The sequence below is a fragment of the Rhinichthys klamathensis genome, unplaced genomic scaffold (assembly GCF_029890125.1).
Source record: "Rhinichthys klamathensis goyatoka isolate OS25496 unplaced genomic scaffold, OSU_Roscu_1.1 h1tg000692l_1, whole genome shotgun sequence".
In the NCBI taxonomy this organism is placed as follows: Eukaryota; Metazoa; Chordata; class Actinopteri; order Cypriniformes; family Leuciscidae; genus Rhinichthys; species Rhinichthys klamathensis.
The window spans coordinates 145,583-173,226 of NW_026607119.1; the positions used below are offsets into that span (position 1 = coordinate 145,583).

At 41.8% G+C, this 27,644-nt stretch overlaps 1 protein-coding gene across 2 annotated transcripts in view; it reads right to left on the minus strand.

Annotated features, from left to right (window-relative positions):
- Positions 1-27,644, minus strand: part of htr2cl1 (5-hydroxytryptamine (serotonin) receptor 2C, G protein-coupled-like 1) — a 163,919-nt gene that overhangs the window by 136,038 nt on the left and 237 nt on the right. The gene's annotated exons all lie outside the window — the stretch shown is intronic.

Here is a 27,644-nt window from a genome sequence, read left to right on the forward strand (position 1 = left end):
ACGTTTAGAGGACAATATTTAATTCAGAAATCCAATGTTCCCAGAACATTCTGAGAACGTCCCCGCTGGTGTCAAGGACGCCGCCTGGTAACGTTCCCACAACGTTCCCAGACAGACACGATGTGGAGTTCTTTAAAGGGTTTGGGGACGTTATTTGGAGGACCTTCAGGGAACATTCAGGATGTTCTGGGAACGTTTAGAGGACAATATTTAATTCAGAAATCCAATGTTCCCAGAACATTCTGAGAACGTCCCCGCTGGTGTCAAGGACGCCGCCTGGTAACGTTCCCACAACGTTCCCAGACAGACACAATGTGGAGTTCTTTAAAGGGTTTGGGGACGTTATTTGGAGGACCTCCAGGGAACATTCAGGATGTTCTGGGAACATTTAGAGGACAATATTTAATTCAGAAATCCAATGTTTCCAAAACATTCTGAGAACGTCCCGCTGGTGTCAGGAACGTCGCTTGGTAATGTTCCCACAACGTTCCCAGACAGTCACAATGTGGAGTTCTTTAAAGGGTTTGGGGATGTTATTTGGAGGACTTTCGGGGAACATTCAGGATGTTCTGGAAACGTTTAGAGGACAATATTTAATTCAGAAATCCAATGTTTCCAAAACATTCTGAGAACGTCCCGCTGGTGTCAGGAACGTCGCTTGGTAATGTTCCCACAACGTTCCCAGACAGTCACAATGTGGAGTTCTTTAAAGGGTTTGGGGACGTTATTTGGAGGACTTTCGGGGAACATTCAGGATGTTCTGGAAACGTTTAGAGGACAATATTTAATTTAGAAATCCAATGTTTCCAAAACATTCTGAGAACGTCCCGATGGTGTCAAGAACGTCGCTTGGTAATTGTAATGATGCAGCGGACGAGGAGAGATCCATTTGCAGGCTTTATTAAATAACAGGGTCAGACAGGCAAGGGTCGAATACCAGGGATATAAGCAGAGCAGAATACACACAATCAGAGTCCAAGAACAGGCAAAGGGTCGGGGCAGGCGGCGAAACAATCAGAATACAGAGTCCAGGCAGAGAGTAAGGCAGGCAGCAGACAATGAGAGGTAAGGTCCAGATAAAGTCGTAACAGGTAAACAAACACAGGGTACAAACGCTCAGAATAGTTCACTGGGAAAGCAATACTTTGCACCGAGTGAATGTGAAAACCAGGTATTTATGGTGTGAGAGAAACAAGGTGATAAGACACAGGTGAATGAAATGAGTGCTGATGAATCCGGGCAGTGAGTTATGGGAAATGTAGTTTGTGAGGAAGTGATCATAGTCTATTGTGGAGCGCCCTCTGGTGGCTCTCGAGGGCACTCCAGCTGATCGTTACAGTAATGTTCCTACAACGTTCACAGACAGTCACGATGTGGAGTTCTTTAAAGGGTTTGGGGACGTTATTTGGAGGACCTTCAGGGAACATTCAGGACGTTCTGGAAACGTTTAGAAGACCATATTTAATTCAAAAATCCAATGTTTCCAAAACATTCTGAGAACGTCCTGCAGAACTTTTAGGGACCAACTTAGAATATTATTTTTTTGTCCTATTAAGGTCTTCTGTTATATTTAAAGAATAAGAAGCTGATGCTTCTCCGCTTCAACCTGATTTGCAGGCTCTGTGTGTGTGTCAGGAGTTTTTTTTAATATACTGTGTACATTTTGCTGCCGTTGTTGCTGAGCTTAAAACGTCTGCATTCTTGATTTTATAATAACAATTGTAAAAGACTGTTTTACATCAACGAGCCAAATAGCGGGATCACCACAACTTTTTTCCCATGGAAAAGTGGTGTAGCCTTTACCAAATAATAGGAAAAAATTACAATAAAAGAAAAGAGACAAAAATAATACAAACATATTCTAAAGACCCTCGCATTGAACTTTATGCCGCTTAGATTTCGTGAGGAGACCCTGGGACGGTAGGTTATAATAGGAAGGAACGTTATAATAGGACCAACTTAGACCCATATGAGAACGTTTTGATTACGTCCTCTTTGTAACGTTGTTATGTGACCATAAGATTACCATTACGGAACGTCCCCCTAAAGTCATTTAAGGAACGTACTGAACTGCAGCACTTTCATTACCAAAAGAGGACGTTTCAGGAACGTCCCTAATGTTCTGTAAAGGTTCAGAATGTTCGTCACCTTTAGAGAACTTTTAGGAAACGTTACCCATGGTCGCGGGAACGTCACCTTCTACCTGGGCAGGTACTCAAATTACAGAAAATGTGCAATGAAGATATACTACTAAGGTTTTTAAGTTATTTTACATTTTTGGTATGCATAATACATTAATATGATTTATAACATTAAAAATGCACTAAATTGAGGAAGTTAATGGATATTAGTTGAGTCAAGTTAAAAATTTTTACTTAAGTTACAGGGTTAGTTCACCCAAAAAAAATGTATTATGTTATAATTTACTCATCCATCCTCATGTTGTTCCAAACCTGCATGAGTTTCTTTCTTCTTTCTTCAACCAGATAAACGTGACAGAAGTTGACGGAAGTTGAACCTCGGTTCGTCCCACGTCACCGCGCACAAAACATGATGTATATGAGAATGTTCTCATTAAGTTAGTCACAAAACGTTCTCATATGGTCAACAGAGAACCATATGGAAACGTCCTTATTATGTCCTCTTTGTAATGTTGCTATGTGACCATAAAATAACCAATATGGAACGTTCCCCTAAAGTCACATAAAGAACGTCATTGTATGACCAACTTAGACCCATATGAGAACGTTTTGATTACGTCCTATTTGTAACGTTGTTATGTGACCATAAGATTACCATTACGGAACGTCCCCCTAAAGTCCTATAAGGAGCGTTATAATATGACCAACTTAGAACCATATGCAAAGCTCTGATTATGTCCTCTTTGTAAAGTTGTTGTGTGACCATAAAATAACCAATATGGAATGTCGCCCTAAAGTCCTATAAGGGAGGTTATTTTTATGACCAACTTAGACCCATATTAGAATGTTCTCATTAAGTTAGTCACAAAACGTTCTCATATGGTCAACAGAGAACCATATGGGAACGTCCTTATTCTGTCCCCTTTGTAATGTTGCTATGTGACCATAAAATAACCAATATGGAATGTTCCCCTAAAGTCACATAAAGAACGTCATTGTATGACCAACTTAGACCCATATGAGAACGTTTTGATTACGTCCTATTTGTAACGTTGTTATGTGACCATAAGATTACCATTACGGAACGTCCCCCTAAAGTCCTATAAGGAACGTTATAATAGGACCAACTTAGACCCATATGAGAACGTTTTGATTACGTCCTATTTGTAACGTTGTTATGTGACCATAAGATTACCATTACGGAACGTCCCCCTAAAGTCCTATAAGGAACGTTATAATAGGACCAACTTAGACCCATATGAGAACGCTCTGATTACATCCTCTTTGTAACGTTGTTATGTGACCATAAGATTACCATTGCGGAACGTCTCCCTAAAGTCCTATAAGTAACGTTATAATACGACCAACTTAGACCCATATGAGAACGTTTTGATTACGTCCTCTTTGTAACATTGTTATGTGACCATAAGATTACCATTACGGAACGTCTCCCTAAAGTAATTTAAGGAACGTTATAATAGGACCAACTTAGACCCATATGAGAACGTTTTGATTACGTCCTATTTGTAACCTTGTTATGTGACCATAAGATTACCATTACGGAACGTCCCCCTAAAGTCCTATAAGGAACGTTATAATAGGACCAACTTAGACCCATATGAGAACGTTTTGATTACATCCTCTTTGTAACGTTGTTATGTGACCATAAGATTACCATTACGGAACGTCTCCCTAAAGTAATTTAAGGAACATTATAATAGGACCAACTTAGACCCATATGAGAACGTTTTGATTACGTCCTCTTTGTAACGTTGTTATGTGACCATAAGATTACCATTACGGAACGTCCCCCTAAAGTCATTTAAGGAACGTACTGAACTGCAGCACTTTCATTACCAAAAGAGGACGTTTCAGGAACGTCCCTAATGTTCTGTAAAGGTTCGGAATGTTCGTCACCTTTAGAGAACTTTTAGGAAACGTTACCCATGGTCGCGGGAACGTCACCTTCTACCTGGGTATGTTGTCCGGGGCTGTATGCCCCTGTCTCCCAAGGCAAACAGGTCCTAGGTGACGGGTCAGACTAAGAGCGGTTTCAGAAGCCCATTAAGATCCAAGAAAAATCAAGGATGAGACGTCGCCTGGCATGGCGCAGCCGGGGCCTCACCCTGGAGACAGGCCCGGGGCTGGGGCTTGCATGCGAGCGCCTGGTATTCCCCCGGAAGAGCTGGAGGAAGTTTCTAGGGAGAGGCAAGTCTGGGCGTCTCTGCTTAGACTGCTGCCCCCGCGACCCGGCCCCGGATAAGCGGAAGAAGATGGATGGACGGAATTAGGAGGGGATCACATTTACATCCAAATGATAATTAATCTACACAGAACCCGAACCTCAAACCGTAGCTATAAACCGCACATCATCTCAATTAAGTCCACTTATATCTACTCAATTCATTTACTGAATAGAAAGTGTTTGTATACTGTACCTGTCAATGTGTGTGAAACATGCAGATGCCTTTTTTAAACAATTGAAGAGTGATTCACGCTGTAATTTTATGTCGTTTTGTAAAAAAACTTTTAGATTCTGTTAATAAATATATATTTTTGTGTTTTTTCAATGTTTTCTGCCGAGTTCAGCATTGTTCTTACATTATGCCTAAACTCTATTCTCAGTGCCATGTCAGGACACTTTTGGGGTGCAGCACCACAAGTGACCTCTTTACATAGGCGGTGAAATAAACAAGAACTGAAGACGATGTGTAAAACAGGCCGTAGTTTTACAACTGTTCAATAATATCACAGTGCAATCATAATATTTATCAAAAACAATTGCCAGTTTTGGTCATGTGGACCTATATAGTGTATACTATTGTGTAGTGATAACATTGTATCAGGGGCGTTTCCTCTGAGGAGGCAAGGGAGGCAGTGTCTCCTCAAAAAAATTGGATGAGAAAATATTACAAAAATAAAACAATGCAAATATTACAAAATGTGACATTAAAAAGTGTATAAATCACTTGTTTTTCAAAAGTAATACTGTCCATCAGCGACACCTGCAGGTAAAGATACAGCGGGACGCCGCATCTCTCTTGCCTTCCCCTGAGCCCATAGCCTGGGAAAACCCAGACAACTTCCGTCAAATTTAGATTTGCTCTGCAAGTTAGTCTGGCAAAGAGCTCATTCAAGCCCATTTCTAATCCGTCGAAATCGCGGCACCAATCAGAAACGTTTGGGCGGGCTTTACACGATGACGACAGCACAGCGACGGTGAAGCAGATTTTGTACATTTACAAAGATGGCTGCCGCCGTGGAACTAGGGGTGTGACGGTTATAGTTGAACACTATAACTGCCAAAACCATGTTATTAAAATATTTTTTTCACAAACATTTTTTTATCATAGAGAATGTTTAAATACTAATATCAGCTTACGAGGGAAACGGAGGCGGAGTTAGTGGTGCTTCGGAGGCTGCTACTGCTGGAGATGATTCGGGGAGGTCTGTGCACCCCCCCTCCCAAGAAGAGAAATATTGGAGATCTCCTTAATAAACGCAGGTCTGAAATCTCTGCCCCTTTACCGATCAGAGCGCGCGCTGACACGGAGTAAAGCCTTGTTTATACTTGACGCGTCCGCACGAGCGCGATGGTGCGCGCGACAAAAATGACGCGTTCAGTGGGCAAGACCGGCAAGACCCCATTTCGCTTTGACCGAAACAAGGCCTTGGAACAAGATGGCGGGCTAAACACATGTGGTTATCTCGGCTCTACAGCAAATTTTGAATCTTATAACAATTTTCAACCTTTTACCATCCCAATTGGCTTTATGCCACAGCTTCACTACTTCCTGAACTTCAGCCAGCCCTTTGTTTCCTGTCTGTCATTATTGGACAAACTGATTAATCCAGGTGTGCCTGGCCTCAGTAACAATAATCAGGCACACCTGGATTAATCAGTTTGTCCAATAATGACAGACAGGAAACAAAGGGCTGGCTGAAGTTCAGGAAGTAGTGAAGCTGTGCATAAAGCCTATTGTTGTGTATCGATGAGTATAGACCAGGGGTCTTCAACACGTCGCTCGCGAGCTACCAGTAGCTCGTGGCCTGATTGGAAGTAGCTCGCCAAGGGGCCGTTCACATATCGCGTCTTTTGCGCGCTCAAGTTCGTTATTTCAAATGTAGGCGCTTGGGCGACGCGCTCATTTTTTCCAGGCGCAGCGAGATGAAAACACCTCAAATGCCGCGAGCGCACCGCAGGTCATGTGACAAGATCCAACCAATCAGCTTCACCCTTTCCGTAACAACATTGAAAGCTCAGTCAACATGAATTTTACTATTAATAATAAAAGATAAGCTAATGTGCATTGTAAATGTCCGTAATTTATCTTTTTTTACTCATTCTTTTTATAAAAATGATTTAAAGGCTGAAATATGTGAGGTTTATCTTTTTATAAAACCTTTTTTGTCAAAACTTTATTTGAACTTGTACATGTTAGTAGATAACATGTTGCAAGACACTCCTTTAAAATCTGGCCATCATTTTTAATGTTATTATTTTAATGTTTATTTAAACAAAAAGAGCATATTGATGCTATTTTTTTGTTATTTGCTGGTTTTCGACATATAACTTGGTGAATTGATTTTATTTAGTAGTATTTTTTTAACAGAATTCTGTGATAACCGTGATCATTTTGGTCACTATAATCATGAAAGGAAATTTTCATGCCATTTCATCTCTAGTTATGATGCACTATAAAATCAACTATAATTATGTGTTTACAGTATAATATGCAAAGTGCAATTTTCTATAAAAAAAAAATTAATCTCTGATTCTGTTCTTTTCTCTGACATTTAAGGGTGACATATATAGGCCTAAAAAATATTTTAGGTCTAAAACAGTTTGGATAGCTGTTAATATGAGTTATGAGACATTATTTAGGAGATTTAAGTATTGTATTACATGAGTAGCTCTCGGCCACTTTCATTTTTAAAAAGTAGCTCTCAAATGAAAAAAGGTTGGAGACTCCTGGTATAGACTATGTCAGCAAAAAAGGCATCTAACCACCCAAAGATAGTTATCCCAGGAGGACAGAAAGCTGTAAAAACCTCGGGTGCTCTTGCCGAACATGAATACGTCATGGAAGTCGACCACCTTGATCACAAAGAGAAACGCAAAGAATCTTCCTCCTTAAAGAGCACCCCAACTAAAGCCTCAGCCAAAAAACAGAAAGGTGAAGAGATCCCCGAAATTTCAAACTCCACGCTTTTGGAAACCTTAGTTGCCAGATTTGACCTACAAGACGAGAAGCTGAGCAGCATTGAGCAGAAGATTACTGAGAACAGTCTAATGATCGTAAACCTGACAAAAGCTGTGGAATTCAACGCTGTGGAAATAAAGGACTGTAAAACTAGAATCAACTTATTCGACAAGCAACTCACCTCTGTGATCACATTACAAACAGATCTGATAGGCCGCACGTCGGAGCTCGAACGCTACAAAAGAAGATGGAACCTCAGAGTTATCGGAATGAAAGAAACAGCGGGTGAAGATAGACCTGTGGCACAAACTTGAAGACATCGTGGCTACAGTCCACCGCGTTGGTCCCAAAATGAAGGATAAATCCAGGCAAGTGATCATTCAGTTCTGCATGCGAAAATACAGAGACGAGTTCTGGCGCTCCACCAAAGTTTCGGATGTCTGTAAGTTCAGAGGAATGAAGTTCACCGAAAATTTATCCAAGGCAGATCGGGAAGCCCGCGCTGCACTATGGTCGAGAATTAGTGATGCAAGAGCTGCTGGGAAGAAAGCGTACTACCGTGGTCCCTATGGTTACATAGAGGGTAGCCGGATTGTTAAGGACGGTTGATATCAATAACTTTCACACAGCGCGCGTTCCGGGACTGATCCTGGCAATGTTACTAGGTCCCCGTTCACACAGAAGGCGTTCTGGCAATTGACCTTTCGCAAAAGCCACGCCCCCTAGTTATTGTTACTACGCCCGTCAAACAAATGGTCAAACACGACCAGCGCGACAGATTGCCATGACGGGAAGAGGTATACCTGTGCGTGTCAGTGACATTTTTTGGAGCAATACCTCAGCGATATCCTCCAGATCGAGGCAAAAGGGGTTACAGTATGCAGTGGAGGGATATATTCAAAATATAAAAATACGCAATGAAGGAGACACGACTACTATCGAAGCTAATGCTTACCGGTCTCAAGCGAAATCTGAGAAACCCCCTGACCTGTACCTCAAATGCAACCAGCACAGCCTTGAAGAAGATTTTATAAGCTGGTTCAGTGGCTAATTGTTTGGAGTTCGAAATATAAAACTCGCTCTGCATATTTAGTAATGTTGCCTCAGATACAGGATTAACGTTATACATTCGCTTTAACAAGCAGGTTGTTCATTACCACGGCAACAGCTTGCGTGTCATGCTGAATGCGATTTTCGTTTTTAAAAAGTAACTATACATAAGAGACGGAAAGATGCAGATAACCATAAGTTACTTTATTTAAGGTTTTTTCTATTCGTTACGATATTAATATATGAACTGATGTTGTCAAGTATGCTTCATGCTTTCCCCGTTGCGAGCGTGCACTCCTCTAAACTGTAGCTACGGGTGCTGCACTGCTAGTTGACTGCTGCTCATTTTCCCCCGAGAATATCATGTTAACAACAACCCTTTAGAAAACGTAATTCCTTTGTGGATCCTCTTGATCTGCTTTCTCCAAGTTTCTTTGACTAATCTCAGTGTCTCAGTCTCACGCACGCTGCATGCAAGTTAACCATGTTCGACACATTTAACTGGGAGTGAGGCTGTCCACACTGTTTTTATCCATTGTAGGCACCGCTCACGTTGTGTTTTCGGCTTTGGAAACGGAAAGAACACAACTCCTCCAGACAATCTCTCGGGGTACCTAGTGTCCGATTTACAAACGCTGTGGGCGCACCGCTTCACCATCTTGCTTGGAGTCAATGTTTGACGGACCTGCTCACATAGTAAAGGTTGCTATGATGTGTGATTGGACAATGGCCGTTTTGGGGGAGGGGCCGGCGAAAGGACAATTGCGCTCAGAGGCATTTGAGCTACGTCCGTTGGTGACGCCCCTTTGGAAATGATTTGTCTATGAAGCTTTGCCAGACCATAACTCAGTTACAACTGAGAATGGTCTGGTTTTAGCCAGGCTACTGAGCCCATTGAGTTTTAACAGACCCCCGAAAGCGTGCCGTGAATGAATGGGGTCACGTAAGAAGAGGCAATGCCTCCATCACGCTATGATTGGATATGATCTGTTATGATTGGATATGACTGGTTTGTGCGTTAAATCGCGTTTGAGAATCGGCCTGAATGAAGAAAATGATGGCGTTATAGGGAAGACTATTTAAAAGTAAGTAAACAACTCCCCCACTTAGATATCACTGCTTTATGTCATGTCAAAATCAAACTTGAAATGCAAAACGTGATGACTGTGGGGGGTTTTAGTGAGAAATCAGCTTGGGGAAATATGAGGTACATTTTTGTGTCTGTGACCAGTGTTTACAGAGCTTGATGACTGATGAAGTCTGATGACTATTAAAAAGAACAGCTGAACATCGGTTCACAAATATATATATTTTAAATTGGGTACTGCCTTTTGGATTAGATGTAAAAAAATACATAAAACACTACCTTAAAGTGTGTATGTCAGGTAAAAAAAATTTTTTTAGATATATTAAATAAGGGTTAGATGTCTGAGTGAAAATGTAATTATCATTAAAATTATTACTGTAATTGCCCTACTGTAAGCTTTATAGCCATTTCTGTCAAGATCATATTTTTAAAACACAGTTGAGCTGTGATGTCAGAAGAGGGAGACGTATGGAGAATTTTGAGTCTAAGGAGATCCAAAATCCCCCTCAAACCTACAATGGCCCATGGGGCCATACAATTTTGAGCCTCCCAGGCGTGAGACAGATGAGGAGCCAAACAGAAATTTAAATAATTCCTATTGAAGAAACATAAATAAAGAAAAAACCTCTTCTACATCGACCTGTAACTCATCCTCGTCAGCTGGCAGATCATCCGCGAGGTTAACGCCCCTCTCCAGCTGATCTGCCAGCTCCATCTGAGAGACCCACGAGCTCAAGCGCCGCTGAGCCTCAGCCCGAGCGGGACCAAAACCGCGGGGTTCAGATGCCGCGCCCACTTCCCTCGAGAAGTGGGACAGACGAGAACGGAGCGTTTTCAGAGAAAACCGCTCACAGTTTGCGCAGGAAGCTCCCTCGAGAACTCCCCGCGCATGCTCTTCTCCCAGGCAGAAAACGCACAGATCGTGTGAATCCTCCGGTGTCAAATATCTAGGACACGGGTCGGCACACTTGCGGAAAGTATTTTTCCCCTTCTCTGCACGCTTCATTTTCTTTTTGTTGACTACTAAAAAAACAGACAAACAGTCCCTGAAGACGAAAGGATGTTGTCACGGTTTCAAGGCACCCTTTTTATACATCCAGGTTGCGCGCTCATCATTCGAGCTGATGATGCACGGGCTGTCGCCGGTCAACATGATTGCTGTGAGTTGATATTTGATTTCAGACACCTGTCACGCCTGAGGCGTTCCCCATAACGTCGATGACGTATTGTTGAGTTCCCTTCGAAAGGGAACATCGCAGCCTGTTCAATATAGCCACCACGGTCCACGGAGCGTCAGAGCTAAGGCGGAGCTACAGATTATGTGTCCCTAAATAACCCGCGTAACCCGCGTAACAGTAGTTCCGCATGAATTAATTTGCACGCGAGTTTATTTATTTTTATACTCGTGTATATTCATGCACCGAACCGTGACGCCCGTAACGTTTCGGTTCAATACGAATACATGTACCGTTCCACCTCTAAGTTACACCTGCCCAACTCTCCACTGGTTCTTTCTCTTTCTGATGGATCTGTAACTGGTTCTCTTCGGGCCGGGCAGGAGGTGGGTGTTGATGATGTTAGTTTGGTTGAGACCGAACCATCTCAGCCCTCCTGCCCAGTGTACGCTGAGCTGGTGGATGTTATGGGGCGCGCCACCGACAGATTGCAGCTGCAGTGGAGGCGCGTCCCGGAGGAACCTGTTCGTGGTATTTTGGACGATCGGTTCCTCCCCACCCGTAATCCAAGCCGCTCAGGACAACTTCGCGCTTGAATGGTAGAGCGTACACGGCAGCAGGTCAGGCGGGTGCGGTTCTGCACACCCTCGCGGTCCTTCAGGCCTACCAAGCCGACCTGCTGCGGGACCTCGATCAGGGGGCCGGCCTGTCCCCTGACGCGGTCGTGGAGCTGCGCCGCACCACGGATTTGACTCTCCGGGCCACCAAGCAGTCTGCGGTTTCCATCGGTCGTGCGATGGCTGCTATGGTGGCCACGGAGAGGCATCTGTGGCTCAACCAGGCTGACATCGGGGAGAAAGAAAAAACTTTTCTCCTCGATTCGCCGGTTTCGGCTTCCGAGCTTTTCGGACCTTCTGTCGAGACAGTGGTCGATAAGTTCAGGGAGGCGAGGGCGCGCTCTGCGGCGTTTAAGAGCTGCATACCGCGGAGGTCCTCGGCCCAGCCCAGGCAGGCGGGAGGGCCTGGTCCGTCGTGGTCTGAGGATCACAGACGGACCCAGAAGGCCAGTGTCGCTTCCCGTGCACCCCCTCCTCCTAGCAGGGGGAGCAGGGCGCGCAGGAGGCGTAACTCCCGCGGGAGGCAGGATCTCAGCGAGGTGATCCAGAGTAAGCGTTCTCAGACTGAACGTTAGACATCACCTCACCTCCGCATGTTGCAGGTTTTATGTTGAGCGAAAATGTTTTTTCTGCGCAAATAACATTTTTCTCTTCTTTTTCAGAACTCGTCTCCTGTACAGAGCCGGGGACATGTTTGGCAAGCAAAGGTAATGTATTGTAAAGTGAGCTGAGCTCCCACATGTGATGGTCGCCAGGTTACAGGCCTCACCAGGCCTTCCAGGCTATGAGCTTCCATATGTCAGGTCACAGGCCTTATCCAGCCTTCCTGAATATGAGCTCCCACATACTGTGGTTATCAGGTTACAGGCCCCACCCGGCCTTCCTGATATGAGCTCCCACATACTGTGGTCGCCAGGTTACAGGCCTCACCGGCTTTCCTGGTTATGAGCTCCCACATACTGGGTTTCAGGTTACAGGCCTTACTAGGCCTTCCTGAATATGAGCTCCTACACACGGTGGTCGCCAGGTTATAGGCCTCGCCAGGCCTTCCTGGTTATGAGCTCCCACATGCTGTGGTCGCCAGGTTACAGGCCTCACCGGCCTTCCTGATATGAGCTCCCACATACTGTGGTCGCCAGGTTACAGGCCTCACCGGCCTTTCTGGTTACGAGCTCCCACACACTGGGTTTCAGGTTACAGGCCTTATTAGGCCTTCCTGAATATGAGCTCCCACACACGGTGGTCGCCAGGTTACAGGCCTCGTCAGGCCTTCCTGGTTATGAGCTCCCACATACTGTGGTCGACAGGTTACAGGCCTCATCCGGCCTTCCTGAGTATGAGCTTCCATATACTGTGGTTGTCAGGTTTCAGGCCTCACCGGCCTTCCTGATATGAGCTCCCACCTACTGTGCTCGCCAGGTTACAGGCCTCACCCGGCCTTCCTGGTTATGAGCTCCCACATGCTGTGGTCGCCAGGTTACAGGCCTCACCGGCCTTCCTGATATGAGCTCCCATATACTGGGTATCAGGTTACAGGTCTTACCAGCCTTCCTGATATGAGCTCCCACATACTGTGGTCGCCAGGTTACAGGCCTCACCTGGCCTTCCTGATAAGAGCTCCCACATGCTGTGGTCGCCAGGTTACAGGCCTCACCGGCCTTCCTGGTTATGAGCTCCCAAATACTGGGAATCAGGTTACAGGCCTTACCAGCCTTCCTGATATGAGCTCCCACCTACTGTGGTCGTCAGGTTACAGGCCTCACCGGCCTTGCTGATATGAGCTCCCACATTCAGTGGTCACCAGGCTTATGGCCCCCTCGGGCTTCCTGGTTATGAGTTGTCACATGTCAGGTTTCAGGCCTCATTAGGCCTTCCTGAATGTGGGCTCCCACACATTTCTGACTATCAGGTTACATGCCTCATCTGGCCTTCCTGATTATGTTAAAACCATACTTATGGTAAGTAACACGACGCAACGTCTTGTGTACTTTCTAAAATCCATTTTTATGGTAAGGGTCATGCGCTGTATGCTTCGGTCCCTTCCTATGTGGCCCAGACCCAGGTCTTTCACCACGGGTCTCATTCTAGATGCGTCCTGTCGTCAAAGTTTGCTACGACAGACGCCTTTTTCTGATCCAGACCTTCCTGGATTCGGAATTACTAAGTACATGGACTTTTGTTTCATGTACTTTCTAAAATCCATATTTATGGCCTTTCTGAAAGTAGCCCCCACATGGTGTGGTTGTCAGGATACAGGCCTTCTCAGGCCTACCTGATATGAGCTCCCTCCTACTGTGGTTGTCAGGTTACAGGCCTCGCCGGCCTTCCTGGTTTTGAGCTCCCACATTCAGTGGTCACCAGGCTTCAGGCCCCCTCGGCCTTCCTGGTTATGAGTTGTCACATGTCAGGTTTCAGGCCTCACCAGGCCTTCCTGAATGTGAACTCCCACTCACTGTGGTCGCTAGGGTGTGGTTGTGAGCTTTCACATGTCAGGTTGCAGGCCTCATCAGGCCTTCCTGAATGTGAGCTCCCACACATTTTGACTATCAAGTTATAGGCCTCATTTGGCCTTCCTGGTCATGTCAAAACCATACTTATGGTAAGTCACATGATGGAACATCTTGTGTACTTTCTAAAATCCATCTTTATGGTAAGGGTCATGCGCTGTACGCTTCGGTCCCTTTCTATGTGGCACAGACCCAAGTCTTTCACCTCGGGTCCTACTCTAGATGCGTTCTGTCGTCAAGGTATGCTACGACAGACGCCTTTCTGGCTAACTTCCTCATTCTGATCCAGGCCTTTTCTGGATTCGGAATGGTTAAGCACATGCACTTTGGTTTCATGTACTTTCTAATGTAGCCCCCACGTGGTGTGGTTGTCAGGTTGCAGGCCTTATTAGGCCTTCCTGAATATGAGCTCCCACACACAGTGGTCGCCAGGTTACAGGCCTCACCGGCTTTCCTGATATGAGCTCTCACCTTCTGTGCTCTCCAGGTTACAGGCCTCACCCGGCCTTCCTGGTTATGAGCTCCCACATTCTGTGGTCGTCAGGTTACAGGCCTTACCGGCCTTCCTGATGTGAGCTCCCACATACTGTGGTCGTCAGGTTACAGGCCTCACCCGGCCTTCCGGATGTGAGCTCTCAGGTACTGGAGCTCCCCACATAGGGGGTAATCAGGTCTTTGGCCTCAGCAGACCTTCCTGGTTTTTGATCCCTCTCTTACTTCCTCAGTGTTCAGGACGAGCACTGGGTAGACCCATGGATTGAGTGGACGACTTCCGTCATTTCTTGAGGTTTAGTTACACTCTCCAGGTAGTCCCGTCTCTGTGATCCGGAACTGAATGGTTTCTGCCAGCTTTGCAGGCCTTCAGTTTTGAATGCCTTTTCCAAGGCAGTTTCTAGAGGCTATGTCTCGGACAGACAGGCAATGGCCAGACTGTACTTCTTAGTATAGATCACCAGGCCAGCCTGGTGGCATGTCAGGAGGCATGCTCTCCTGAATAGTGACTGGCTGGGAGTCCCTTGACTCCCCTAGCCACACTCCCTAGAAGGGACCCCTTCTATTAGGAAGTTGTGGTCCTAAGCCTTTGAGCTGGCCCAGATATTCCTCCCATGAACTATGTTCTGGCAGTTTTCTCGGTTCATTAGCTTGGGCTATGACCGGTAGGGAGTGCTGTCACTGACAGCCCAACGTGACCTAGGGTGAGTGGTTTTAATGTCCTTTGTATTACTGGTTCTGACAGTTGTCACTGCCATTGGGCATGCACTCCCCTCAGTATGGCGGCGTGGGTATTTCGTTCCCCATAACGTCGATGACGTATTGTTGAGTTCCCTTCGAAAGGGAACGTCTCCGGTTACGACTGTAACCTATGTTCCCTGAGAACAGGGAACGAGACAATACGTCTCCCTGCCATACCTCGGTGCCTGCCTGCATCAGTCCCTTCAGACGATAGGATGTTGTCACGGTTTCAAGGCACCCTTTTTATGCATCCAGGTTGCGCGCTCATCATTCGAGCTGATGATGCACGGGCTGTCGCCGGTCAACATGATTGCTGTGAGTTGATATTTGATTTCAGACACCTGTCACGCCTGAGGCGTTCCCCATAACGTCGATGACGTATTGTTGAGTTCCCTGTTCTCAGGGAACATAGGTTACAGTCGTAACCTGAGACGATTGCAATGCTGGAATATGTTGGTGTGTGTGTGTGTGTGTGTGTGTGTGTGTGTAAAGCAGCACCGAAGTGGAGAGAGAGAGAGAGAGAGAGAGAGAGAGAGAGAGAGAGAGAGAGAGAGAGAGAGAGAGAGAGAGAGAGAGAGAGAGAGAGAGAGAGAGAGAGAGAGAGACGCGGGCACGATCGAACAGTGGAAACATAAAAACTGGAAGAAATGTGCGCTGCAAATGACCGAAGTCTTGGATACCGAAGCAGCACTGAAGTCAGCGCGTTTGGTCCAAACAAAGTTGACCCAGGCACGGAACACTGACCTGCTTTTTGGGAAAAAGTGGACTCTGTGACTGCGGTTTTAACAGTGTTTTTGCACCCAGCACAAACGCAGTACTTCACCATCGTGAAAATACACCTGCGTATACCTAACTAACTAGGGTACCTAACTTAAATAGCTAACTAAATAAATAAATGTCCTAATCACTAATTCTCTCGCTCTATCACTCGTACAATTATCAACACAGCTCACAAACTCACTTTCTCAGCGACCTGGGGAGATGTCTCCCTCTTATGATTTTATGGTTTTAATAAATAGAACATTACATAGTGTAAAAAATTAAAAATAGAATTGTATTTGGTCTTTATGTAATGTTCATTTAACTAGGAAAATGTGAAAACATGAAGTCAAAGAGACATGAATTTACATTTGATATATACAGTATATAAAAAATTAAACTGTGAGGATCGTCATTTTAAAACACCACTGGACACCACTGCATTTAATAGTGTTTAAAATGGCTGTTCAGTTTTGCACACACATTCGCCGGTAAAATTGATGTAAAAGATCTCAAATTCATAAAAAAGATAGCATGGGTATAAGTGAAAGGTTGAAAGAGGACGGCTGCAGGGGGGAAGGATTGTACAGAATTGAACCGAAAGCCCATGTGTGGGAGGATAGATGTTTGAATAGCTCACACCTCCTGTAAAAGTCTGAGAGGTATTTTAAAGCCTCCTTCTGACACTCTGATCTACAGGGTTTCTCAATGTCACAGAAAGGGACACAGTGTGAACAGAGAGGCAATTACACTCAACGCTTTTTTCTATTTGGCACAACGTGTGCATACACGCATGAACACACAAAAACACACAAACGCCCCAGAAGTCAATGACCTCTAAACTGACACCTGGCCCCAAATTTCCAAAATATCTAGCATAGTCAATATTATTTCAGTTGTCGTTAGTAAGCCAACCATATTGCTCACACTTGAAGTACTTCATTTACTTTACTCATTCTTAAACTTTGGCACATAACATCACAGACATACAATTTTCACTTGCTGGACGATCAAGTGGACAACTAAATACTTATATATTATTATATTTTGCAGGTACTTTTATCCAAAGTGATTTACATTGCATATAAGGTATTGAGCTACAGGAAGGCCATTGCAGGATGAAGCATATCATAGAGACTTTATGGTATGCTGTTTTGACCATAGACTGTAAAAAAAATGGACAAAGCGTCTGTGACATCACCCATAGACTTTCTGAATAACGGTTTTGAGACCGTTTATGGGGGGTATGGGCGGCGCCATCTTTTGAAATTCTTGGGAAATCCTAACCCCGCCCACCTTCTGGCCAATCCATATATGGGTAAAAGGGATTGTGTGAGACTGAGCCGGCCGGTGGACGCGCCTCTTCAGCCAAGCAGCCTCAGCTATCTGTAACGTTACAAGATCGACTTGCTACTTTTTACAGTCTATGGCTACTACATTCACTGCAAAGCTGCTGAAGAACACTCCAATGTGGGACATATCAGTCTATTCTTATGTTACATTTATTCATTTGGCAGACGCATTTACAGTGTTTCAAACGTCAGTTATAACCGGTTATAACCATAGTAGGCATTGGCGTAATTTGCGGGTGGGACAGGTGGGACATGTCCAGTGTTGGGGGTAACTCATTACAAGTAACTTGATTTACGTAATCAGATTACTTTTTCAAGTAACTAGTAAAGTAACGCATTACTTTTAAAATTTACAACTAAATATCTGAGTTACTTTTTCTAATAAGTAACGCAAGTTACTTTGTTTTCCCCTTTATTGACTGACTGCTCTTCTGTCCTAATGTTGAGACAAATCGAAGTGCAGAGGCGTTGTGTGTAAACATGAAGGTTGTTATAGTTCTAGATTAAATGTAAGCGTGGATTTACTCATCTCACTTGGACAAAAAAGATTCAATATTCCTCATAATGAATAAAATCAGTGAAATGCAGAATCAGAACACTATGCAAACCTCCAATACCTAAATATGTTAAATAAAACATACATTTTTATGCATTTAATCTTTATTGACCAAAGTACTTGCTTCTGACCTCCGATTTTTCAGTTAAACCATAAGCAAAAATGACTTTAGATTTTTTTATATGTTTTTATTGGTAAAGTAAGTGTTAAATTTGTTTCTCCTGCATCCTCTTCTTCTGTTACCCAGAACAGCAGCAGCTGAAAGGTTTGTTTGAGCGGCGCCCTCTACTGAACACTACTGTACTCTACTGTACAGGAGTAAATCTGCATTTCCTTCAGTCTGAGGCTTATTATTTCACTTTTGGTGTGAAAGAGTCTTTACATTTGCCCAAAAATATATCTTTTTTTGGTATAAAAAAACAAGCCCAGCCCAGGTGGAAAAAAAGTAACGCAAAAGTAACGTAACACATTACTTTTCTAAAAAAGTAACTAAGTAACGCAATAAGTTACTTTTTAAGGGAGTAACGCAATATTGTAACGCATTACTTTTCAAAGTAACTTTCCCCAACACTGGACATGTCCCCACCACTTTTTGCCAGGGTCGATATTGTCCCCACCAATTTTGAACTTGGACGCGTGCTTTAATCCGTTGTGGAGACTCTCTATTCATTCCGGTGAAATCACAAAGTAAAATGCACACAAACGTGTCCCTGCTTGATATACAACCACACTGATAAACATAATCGGTTTAAAAAAAAAAAAAAAAAAAAAAAAACTATACGAGTGCGGATTAGAACCCAGAACCTCTGACACGCTTGGCAAAAGTTCTGCCACTGGACCATTAAAGTGCATGCATGTAATTGTCGATCTAAACTAACGAGTTAGAAAAAAATTCACCACCCTCACAGTTGTCAGGCACTCGGAACCTATCGAAAAATACAATAAAAGTCCATGGGACCAACCTGTAAAAACATGACTGCTGTGAAAACGGACATTTTAACATGGGGTCTATGGATATGTCCTCCCTTTTGGGACCTCCCTCTAGCGGATTTTCGATGTATTGCAGTTTTTCGCACTTCCGGGTAGGCTTCATTTTTCAGATTAGAATGTTGCTGCTTGGTTTTGACGTGGGCTTCTAGGTAACCACACAGCAACCACCTAGTAACACACTAAAAACCATGAAAATAACCACATAGTAACGCACTGGCAACCACTATAAAAACATAACATTGTAGCATCCATTTTTGCACTGGTAAGCGCCACTCACATTCTTCAAAAGGTTTGAATGCTCTTTCTAATGAGATATGGAGCTTGTCTGAGGAACCATGTCAATTTAGAGCCCTTTTGTGGAGGAGTTTGTTTTCGGAAACTTTTACAAAGTATCTGGACGCCACCAATGTCTGTAGCCATGCACGATAAAAATAATGACTCTTCCTGGCCTTACTCCATGCTTCACAACTTTATGGGTATTAAGCACTTTCTGCTTCATAAATTAAATATACTTGCATTTTTACGACTACAGGACACTCCACAGGTGCAGCTGTAAAGCAGAGGATTCACTGTGTGCGCAATATAACGTTTGCCAATCGTGAAGATGTATTTTCTGGGCTGAAAGCACGTTTCAGACAACATAGCCATACTGGAAAAACATTAAACTAGTCTAAACTTGTTTGTTAGTCTTATCCGGTCTTCCATCTAGACTCAAGCTGGCTGTTTTTAGAGAGGTTTTGATTACTTTTCAGTTGGTCTGTTTGAGAGACCATCTTAAACCAGCTGAAACACGCAAACCAGTTAAGGCTGGCTTAAGCTGTTTTTTTTTTTTCAGTAGGGACTGTGATGGATGGGAACTGATGAGCTATATAAATACATACACATGTGTACACAATTATTCATTCATTAATTTACAGTAACACTTTTTCATGCTTTGAAACCTTCTGCTTATTTTAAAATATCCTACCTGCTTCTGTCAGTCTATTGATGAGACGTGCTTTCTCTTTGTCAGATCAATTCAGCACTGACACACAAATCAATCTGGGTCTAATGTGTTTGTCTGTGTGTGTGTGTGTGTGTGTGTGTGTGTGTGTGTGTGTGTGTGTGTGTGTGTGTGTGTGTGTGTGTGTGTGTGTGTGTGTGTGTGTGTGTGTGTGTGCATGTGCGTGTGCGTGTGCGTGTGCGTGTGTGTGTGTGCGTGTGCGTTCGTGCGTGCGTGCGTGTGTGTGTGTGTTTTCTGTAAATGGCAAAATGGTGAAAACCACGGTGGGCTGCATTGTGGTCCGGCTAACATTCCAGGTGACAGTCAGCGATTTATACAATGAAGTCCCACACATTTCGTACAGGCAGGGTCCAAAGCTACATGCAAAGCTCTGTGTGTTTTTCCACAGTCGGAGCTTCAACCCTCACAGTGAGAGACAGACAGAATGCATATGAGGAATTGCTGTTGACACCAGCTGAAGTATTTCCAGTAAGTACAATGGAAACAGAATGTCCAGATTTAAAATTAGAACATGATGAAAATAGAACATCAAGACAAGAGAGAAAAAGTCAAGGCCATTGTTTTAAAGTGTCATGCACATTTTGAAATTACGGTAAACAAAAGAGACATTAAGCAAAAAAAGGACATCTGTAGCACTTCTAAGCATACCACTGAGCTACAAAGACTACAAATGATCCACTCAAAGTCTACAAATACAAAATAGCCATGTGTCTGTATAATTTAAAAAGTCTTACTCACTAGTAACACTTTAGAATAATGTTCCATCGTTAATGATAACTACACAGGGACAAAGGAGTTAGGTATTGTTAACATTCTAGTAATTATTATGAACTAACAAGAAACGAATTAATTAATTAGTAAGTAATAGTGCTCAGTTGAATGATGTAGTTATTTTAATTATTTTTCATACCTCTCGGAGCACTGCTAAGAACTACTATTTACAGGGTCATAATTAATGTGCATAATGTATAATTAAGTCTAAAGTGATGATCATGGTAACCCGCTAGTAATGACTCAAGTATCACCAAATCTTTCAGATGGAATTACTAATTATTTGGAACAGTATTCTAAAGTGAAAAGCATTATAATTCCATAGACTGTAAAAAGTACAGACTGTAAAAAGTCCCTACCCAGTAATGACTGAAGCTATACATACAGTCGGCCACTAGTCATAGTTGGGGGGCGTGGTCGGCGTGGGGGAAAACACCGCGAACGTTGTGTGTATTTGAATGACAAAAATGTCTTATTGCGAGGGATTGACGCCTGCCGACCGGCAACGATACATTGCGAAATTAACTGCAATAGGATATGATTGCCCTTATTTAATTAAAAACTGGGTCAATGACCCAACCAAATGGCCGGAGGTCGTTTCCAGATATATTCTGTTATCTGCTTGAATCTCCAGGTAAGACATCGCGGTAGCTAAATTATCGGTAGCATTAGCCTATAACTCAATCATATGTTGCACACTATAACTCCTTAAAACCTTGTCACTTACCAATTGTACGTATGCTTCACTCCAAACTATAATGCGTTTGTAAAACAGTGATCAGTCAGTAGTATCGTGAGATAGCGTTGAGCTGACAGGTTCGGCTACAGCGATTGGCCTATCAAGCCAATCTTCAGCTGATAACGCTAATGTGAATGAGACATCCCTTATGAAAAACAACCATTGGAATCTTGTAGTATTTTAGGATAAAATATTATAGTAATCCTATAGGAATACTATAGTATTTTGGGACAAACTAGAAGTACTATGGAGGTATTACAGAACATCACATAAGTATTATAATACAAATATTATAGGAATTATTAAGTATTATAATACAAATCTTACAGGATTACTATAGTTATTTTTCGTAAAGGAAGTCGACAAATCTGGCCCACTGCCTAATACGAGTTTAACACCCACTACTATATCACACAAGGATCTACTTACACAGTAATCTCAAAAATTACAAATCCCTGGAGGCTCACACCTTTTTTACTGTAAAAGTAACTGTTTGTTGGTTGTAGAACTTCAATGTATAATTTTTGTTTATATTGGCAGTACAGAAAACGACACAACAACTCTTCGTGACTGGAGTTAATAGGGGAAACTGCGAAAACGCGATTAAAACAAACTATTATCAGTTTAAACTAAAAGTTGGACTCGATATAGTGTTCCTTACAACTTATCAAAGATCCAGTGATCCATGGATATTGACATGCAGCCAGGAATCATGTTTCCTGACATTTATATGTGCCTGTTTTCGACACCGGGGAAATAAATTAAGAAAATTAGCCTGTAACGTGTTATATAAATACAATATAGATAGGTCTAAATCCGAGTGATCACTTATTGTAAGCTTTTGAGGTTTTTGTAAGGATTTGCATAATACTTGCTTCTGATGAATTTGGTAACACTTGATTCATTACTAGTGGGTAACCATGATAATTCGTAATTCCTTTAAAAGGATGTAGCAACACTTTCTATTGTAGCAACATTACTATCCAAATCCTTAAAGAAATCTTAAAAACTTGACTTCAGTCATGACCAGGGATTTATCAGAATCACTCCTAGTGGGTTCCCATGATCTTCACTTTAGAATTACTGTAATTATACATTATGTTCTTAGTTCTTAGTAGTCCTTTGGGAGGTATGAAAAAATTGTAGTTACTTAGCTAATATTAGCTAATAGTGAACTACCTCATTCAACTGAGCGCCATTACTTAATAATTCCTTAATAGGAGTTGCTTGTTAGTTAATACTAGTTAATGTTAATATTGCGTTACTCCTTTGTTCCTGTGTAGTTATTCATTAATGATGGAACACTATTATAAAGTGTTACCAACTCTTCTTATAAATATTGTTTGTAAACAACTGATACAACGTTCTCTTTTACCACTGAAAAGCCTCTCAGCAACAAGAACAAAAATGAACAAAGAACGTATGTAGCAGATGCCTCGTTTACAATACACAACAATATTCTATTTATTTAATAGCTCAGGGGCCTTTAACCTTTTACAGATTGTTTGGTGGATAAAATTAAGTAAAAAAATTGTAAAATTATTAATCAATTTTTATGTGGCCATTTTAACTTTAGCTTTGTTTATATTTGGTTGTAGTGAACTTAAAGGCATATAGTTCACCCAAAAATAAAAATTCTGTCATCATTTACTCATCTTTATGTCGTTCCAAAGCGGTTTCATTTTATTTTTATGAGGAACAGGAAAGAAATAGAAATGTTTTAGGCTGCATCTGAATTAGCATACTTCCTACTAAATAGTATATGGGAGTATGTTCGATTCTTCATAAAACAGTAGGCCTAGTTAAACCCGGATGACTTACAACTTCCGACAAGATTCTGAAGAGCGAATCTGATGGACACGACTAAGAATTTGTGAATAGTAATGAAATAACGCAACTGATGCTGGTAGGTCACATGACAATGAGAACATGACAGATACATTTAGTACAAGAACATACTTATAACGGTCAGAAAGTAATTACTTATTCAAAAGAAGTACCTACTCCAAGATTATGTAAATATATTCATGCCACCACATAATAAAAAAAAATTCTCACATAAAAATATCTTCAATATTGCACAACAATTGGCAGACCCCTGCAGTACAACCACAGACATCCTACAGGTTGAGGACCCCCTATGAAGACCCCTGGTACACCTTGAATGCAGGGTTGCTTTGTATGACGCTTAATGTCTGCCAATACATTACATATAAATAAAGGCACATTAGTTCAAGTACAGTGAACTAATTAACTATTGCTTGGCCCAGAGTTGATTCCTGAGCGCAGCAACACTGAAAAACAATCTGCATTTAATTTATTACTTTCATACATTGACATTAGAAATGTGTTTCACTGATCTTTCTAATAGATGTAATCGTGCGAATACATCAGTGTAGAGAATGATGCAGTGTGTGGGGAATATTTACCGTAGTTGAATATTTAGGCCTGGTATGCAAACACAAAGAAACAATGAAAACTGTTATGTTCCTGTGTATATTCTAAACGATTCCTAGTAGCTGGGGAAACAGGTTCTACAAGACACCATGTTTTAATGATGACTCCTCACTCGGTTGGACTTGGAACATGCTGACAGACATGAAAATCAGAATTACATGAATCAATGTGTCTTCAAGGGGCAGAGTCATTTTTTTCTGTATGGATTGTGTGCCCTTCCACTCTTTGTTACTCTATTCTTTAATACCTTCAAAAGGTTCAACATGATATTCTAGTACTGTCCCGTTTGAAACCCCTGCAAAAAACTGCAAGACATTTCTATAGTTATCACTACACTAAGTACAGTACACATGCAGAAAATCAACATTTGAGATTCACTCCCACTAGTAAATGTGGTTGTCACTTCCATTCGTCCTTTTGCTAATAAACAGATTGCTGTATAAGCTATATTATATCAGGCCAATACTGCATATGCTATTGCTGAGGTTCTGATCTGAACTGCTGACACTATCACAGTTAAAGGGTGTAACAACTGGAAACAGGCTGCTGGAATGAACAGGGGTCTCCAAAGGCATGTTTCATCAAAGAAACACCTCACCAGTCAAGTCATGTGAAAGGAAAGAGAGAGGTGCAGTGACAGTGCCAAAGACATAGCCACACTCGTGAATACTGAACAACTGAAGGGAAACTGGCACTAGATTTTTCTTATTCTGGAAAGTCAATTCCCTTCATGAGGGAAGCCAAAAGTCTTTGATGAACTAAACTCCTGATAACACAGTTGTCAACTTTGTCAGCTTCATTTGATATATTAAATCTAAAAATAGCACTACCTATGCCACTCCTCTCAAACCCTTGCAAATACACTATCAATCAAATGTTTGAGGTTGGCAATATTTTTTATGTTTTTTTTTAAAGAAGTATCTTATGCTCACCAAGGCAGCACTTTTTTGATCAAAAATACAGTAAAAACAGTAATATTGAGAAGTATTATAACAATTCAAAACCTTTAATATATTTTTTAATTTAATATATTACATTAAATATATATTTTTGTGGTGGCAAAGCTGAATTTTCAGCAGCCATTACTTCAGTCTTCAGTGTCACATGATCCTTCAGAAATCTTTCTAATATGCTGATTTGGTGCTCAAAAATTTTCACTTTTGAGCAATTTAATGTGTCCTTGCTAAATAAAAGTTGGCCTATTCATTTCTTAAAAAAAAAAAAAAAATCTCACTGACCTCAAACTTTTGAACAATAAATGTTACGTTTAGTCACAAGTGTGGCAAGTATGACCTCTCAGAATATCAAAATGCCTCTGTGTGATTCATCCCAGTACTGATGCTGCCCAGGGAAGAAAAGTGACATATGGGGCATCTCTTGTATTTGGGACCTAAAAAAGACAGACTCAGATGGAAACGGCCGGAGAAGCTCCCACATGCTGTGGCACTGAACCTGGGATGTCTCTAGTCCCAAGGGTTGAACTCTGTGACAGGTAGACTGTTTCTGTAGCTTGTCTCCGGGGCTGTAATCTGGGGACATGGGTACGAGAGCACACCAAGACAAGATCAGATGAGATGGGGGGGATGTGTGAAAGACCGACAGAGAGGAAAAGAGAGAAAAAGGCAGACAGGCAGAAAGGGAATTTTCCCCTGTGGACACACACAACGCTTTCCGTGCACTACACGCATGTATTTATCCATGTGTGTTTTTGTGTTCGGTGCCTGTTTGGGCAGCTTTCGTTTTGCATAAAGAAATTAAAGAACACAAAATGATTAAGCAGAGGATCTTCTAATGCTCATGGTGATCGTCACACCAGCAAATGAATTTAAACTGAAGGTTTAAGATTATTGACATTCTTTATCCCGCTGGATGTTAGTAAAAACAAACGCATTGAAAAGATATGACAACAAACATTTTAAATGCAACAAAAACAAAATGTTATTTAAAAAAAACGGAACCACAAACAAGCCAAAACTACTACAAACTACTGTGTTTCATTCATAGTGGTGAGCCATTCCCACTGGGTACAATCAGACCTGACAGAACACTGAATAAGCACGGTCCAGGGCCGCTGAGACAAAGCCCTAATGCCTGCACCAGGCAGTCGATTCATATTTATGAGAAACCCCACAGAGAAGCAGAACATTAAACATAAAACCAAAGCCCAGAACACCAGAACACACTCCAGCACAGCCTCACATCATCAATTTCTCTCCAGGGTGCTGACTCTAGATCAGTTGTCCACTTCAATACATAAACTAATGAGATCAGAAAGAAAATTATGAAGGTTGATTCCAGATGAGCTAAGATGTATTATAAATGATCTGGAATGAGTATGAGCAAAAAAAAAAAAAAAAAATCACAACCAGGGAAATGCATTATTCACATACATCACATGTAGATAATTTCTAATGGACCCTTTTCGGGGTTATCAGAAGTGGAAGTCACCATAGATGGGTAAATGTATATAGTGGTGAGCAGGTTACTTCAGGAAATATGATTGTTGGGTTTCCATTTGTTCCAATAGTAAAAGAAAAATAATCCACAATAGCATTTCCACGACTTTCCAAAACAGGAAAAAAAAAAAAGAGATGGATTACAGTAGTCAGAGGAGAGAAAAATTATACATTTACCATCAGCCATTTTATTTAAAAACACACAGCAAGTTTTTGTAACTTAAAGCCAAATACATTTTGATATAAATGTACATTATTATTATTATTTATTTTTTTAAATAGTGAAAATAAAAATAAGTGTTGCTTGATTTACGATGTTAATACTTGTAGAAACTATCACCACAGTCTGTGAAAAGTAGGCCTATCCATAGGTTATATTGGTTACATATGACCTCAGGGCAAAGAAAATGTGGATTAAAACAATATTTCATCTAGACAATTTTAATTGCATCATGAAAGCACCAAATAATTAAATGTCTTAAAAACAGTATCAAAATCGAAACACCTTTCTATAAAACAATAGGATGCTAATTAACTCACTTTCATTCTCAAAAATCTGACTTAATGTCATTTTTAAACTACGCTAAATGTGGAACAACGTATGCAACTCTGCGCGCGGATGATGTCAACCGTATTGCGTCATTTCATCTTATTACAGCGTCCACTTTTCAAACCTGTACGCGTCCTCACTCTTTCACGCGGGCGCGCGCCTCTCCAAGTCCCACTCATAATAAGGAATTGGAAGGAATCTGGACACATCGCGTCGCATAATGTCACCACACGAAACCTGCAGTAATAAATTCACTGCTAGTCTCAGAGAGATCCCACTTACTAAATTGATATCACCAATTAATCATCTATTTTAATTAGATCAAGGCAAATATACCTCAGCAACTACAATGAACGTGACCAATGCTCATTTTGTCTCTACATAGGCTATTACTGAATCTGACTCATAAAACTGGATTTCTGGCAAAGACCCATTTAAATGCCGCTAGAAGGGGATTAATTTTACACTCTTTGACATTGACAGTAAATTGCGAACAACGGAGGAAAGACTTGAGTAAGGTCATGACTCTATTTCATGAAAATGTTTGACCTAATGTGTTAATATCACTTGATTAACAAGATGCGTAATAGATGTGGAGCGATGCGCAGAGGAAACACTAAAGTTCTGTTACACATCACAGCGCATTCAATACAATCTTTGAGGTTCATCTCCAACTATATACCGGTAATAGCAAAATCACCAGCACTGCCGTCATTAAAATAAGCTTTTATATAGCATTTACAAGATGTGTTGTATTATCCTGCGCGCAGGATCATAGCCAAACAAAGAGAAGCTAAATTACTTGAAATGGCTTAAATCCACATTTTAAAACGTTAAGAATTCATTCACTTTCCGAACTTACAGTCGTTTTCAGACATAAGTAACTGTGAATTCTTCAATCAGGCTTTTTTAAATACTTTTTTTTCTACAAATTAATATGTAAATTAATTTTAAAAATACAATAATTGTTAAAGGAATACGTGATACTTCGCAGTGA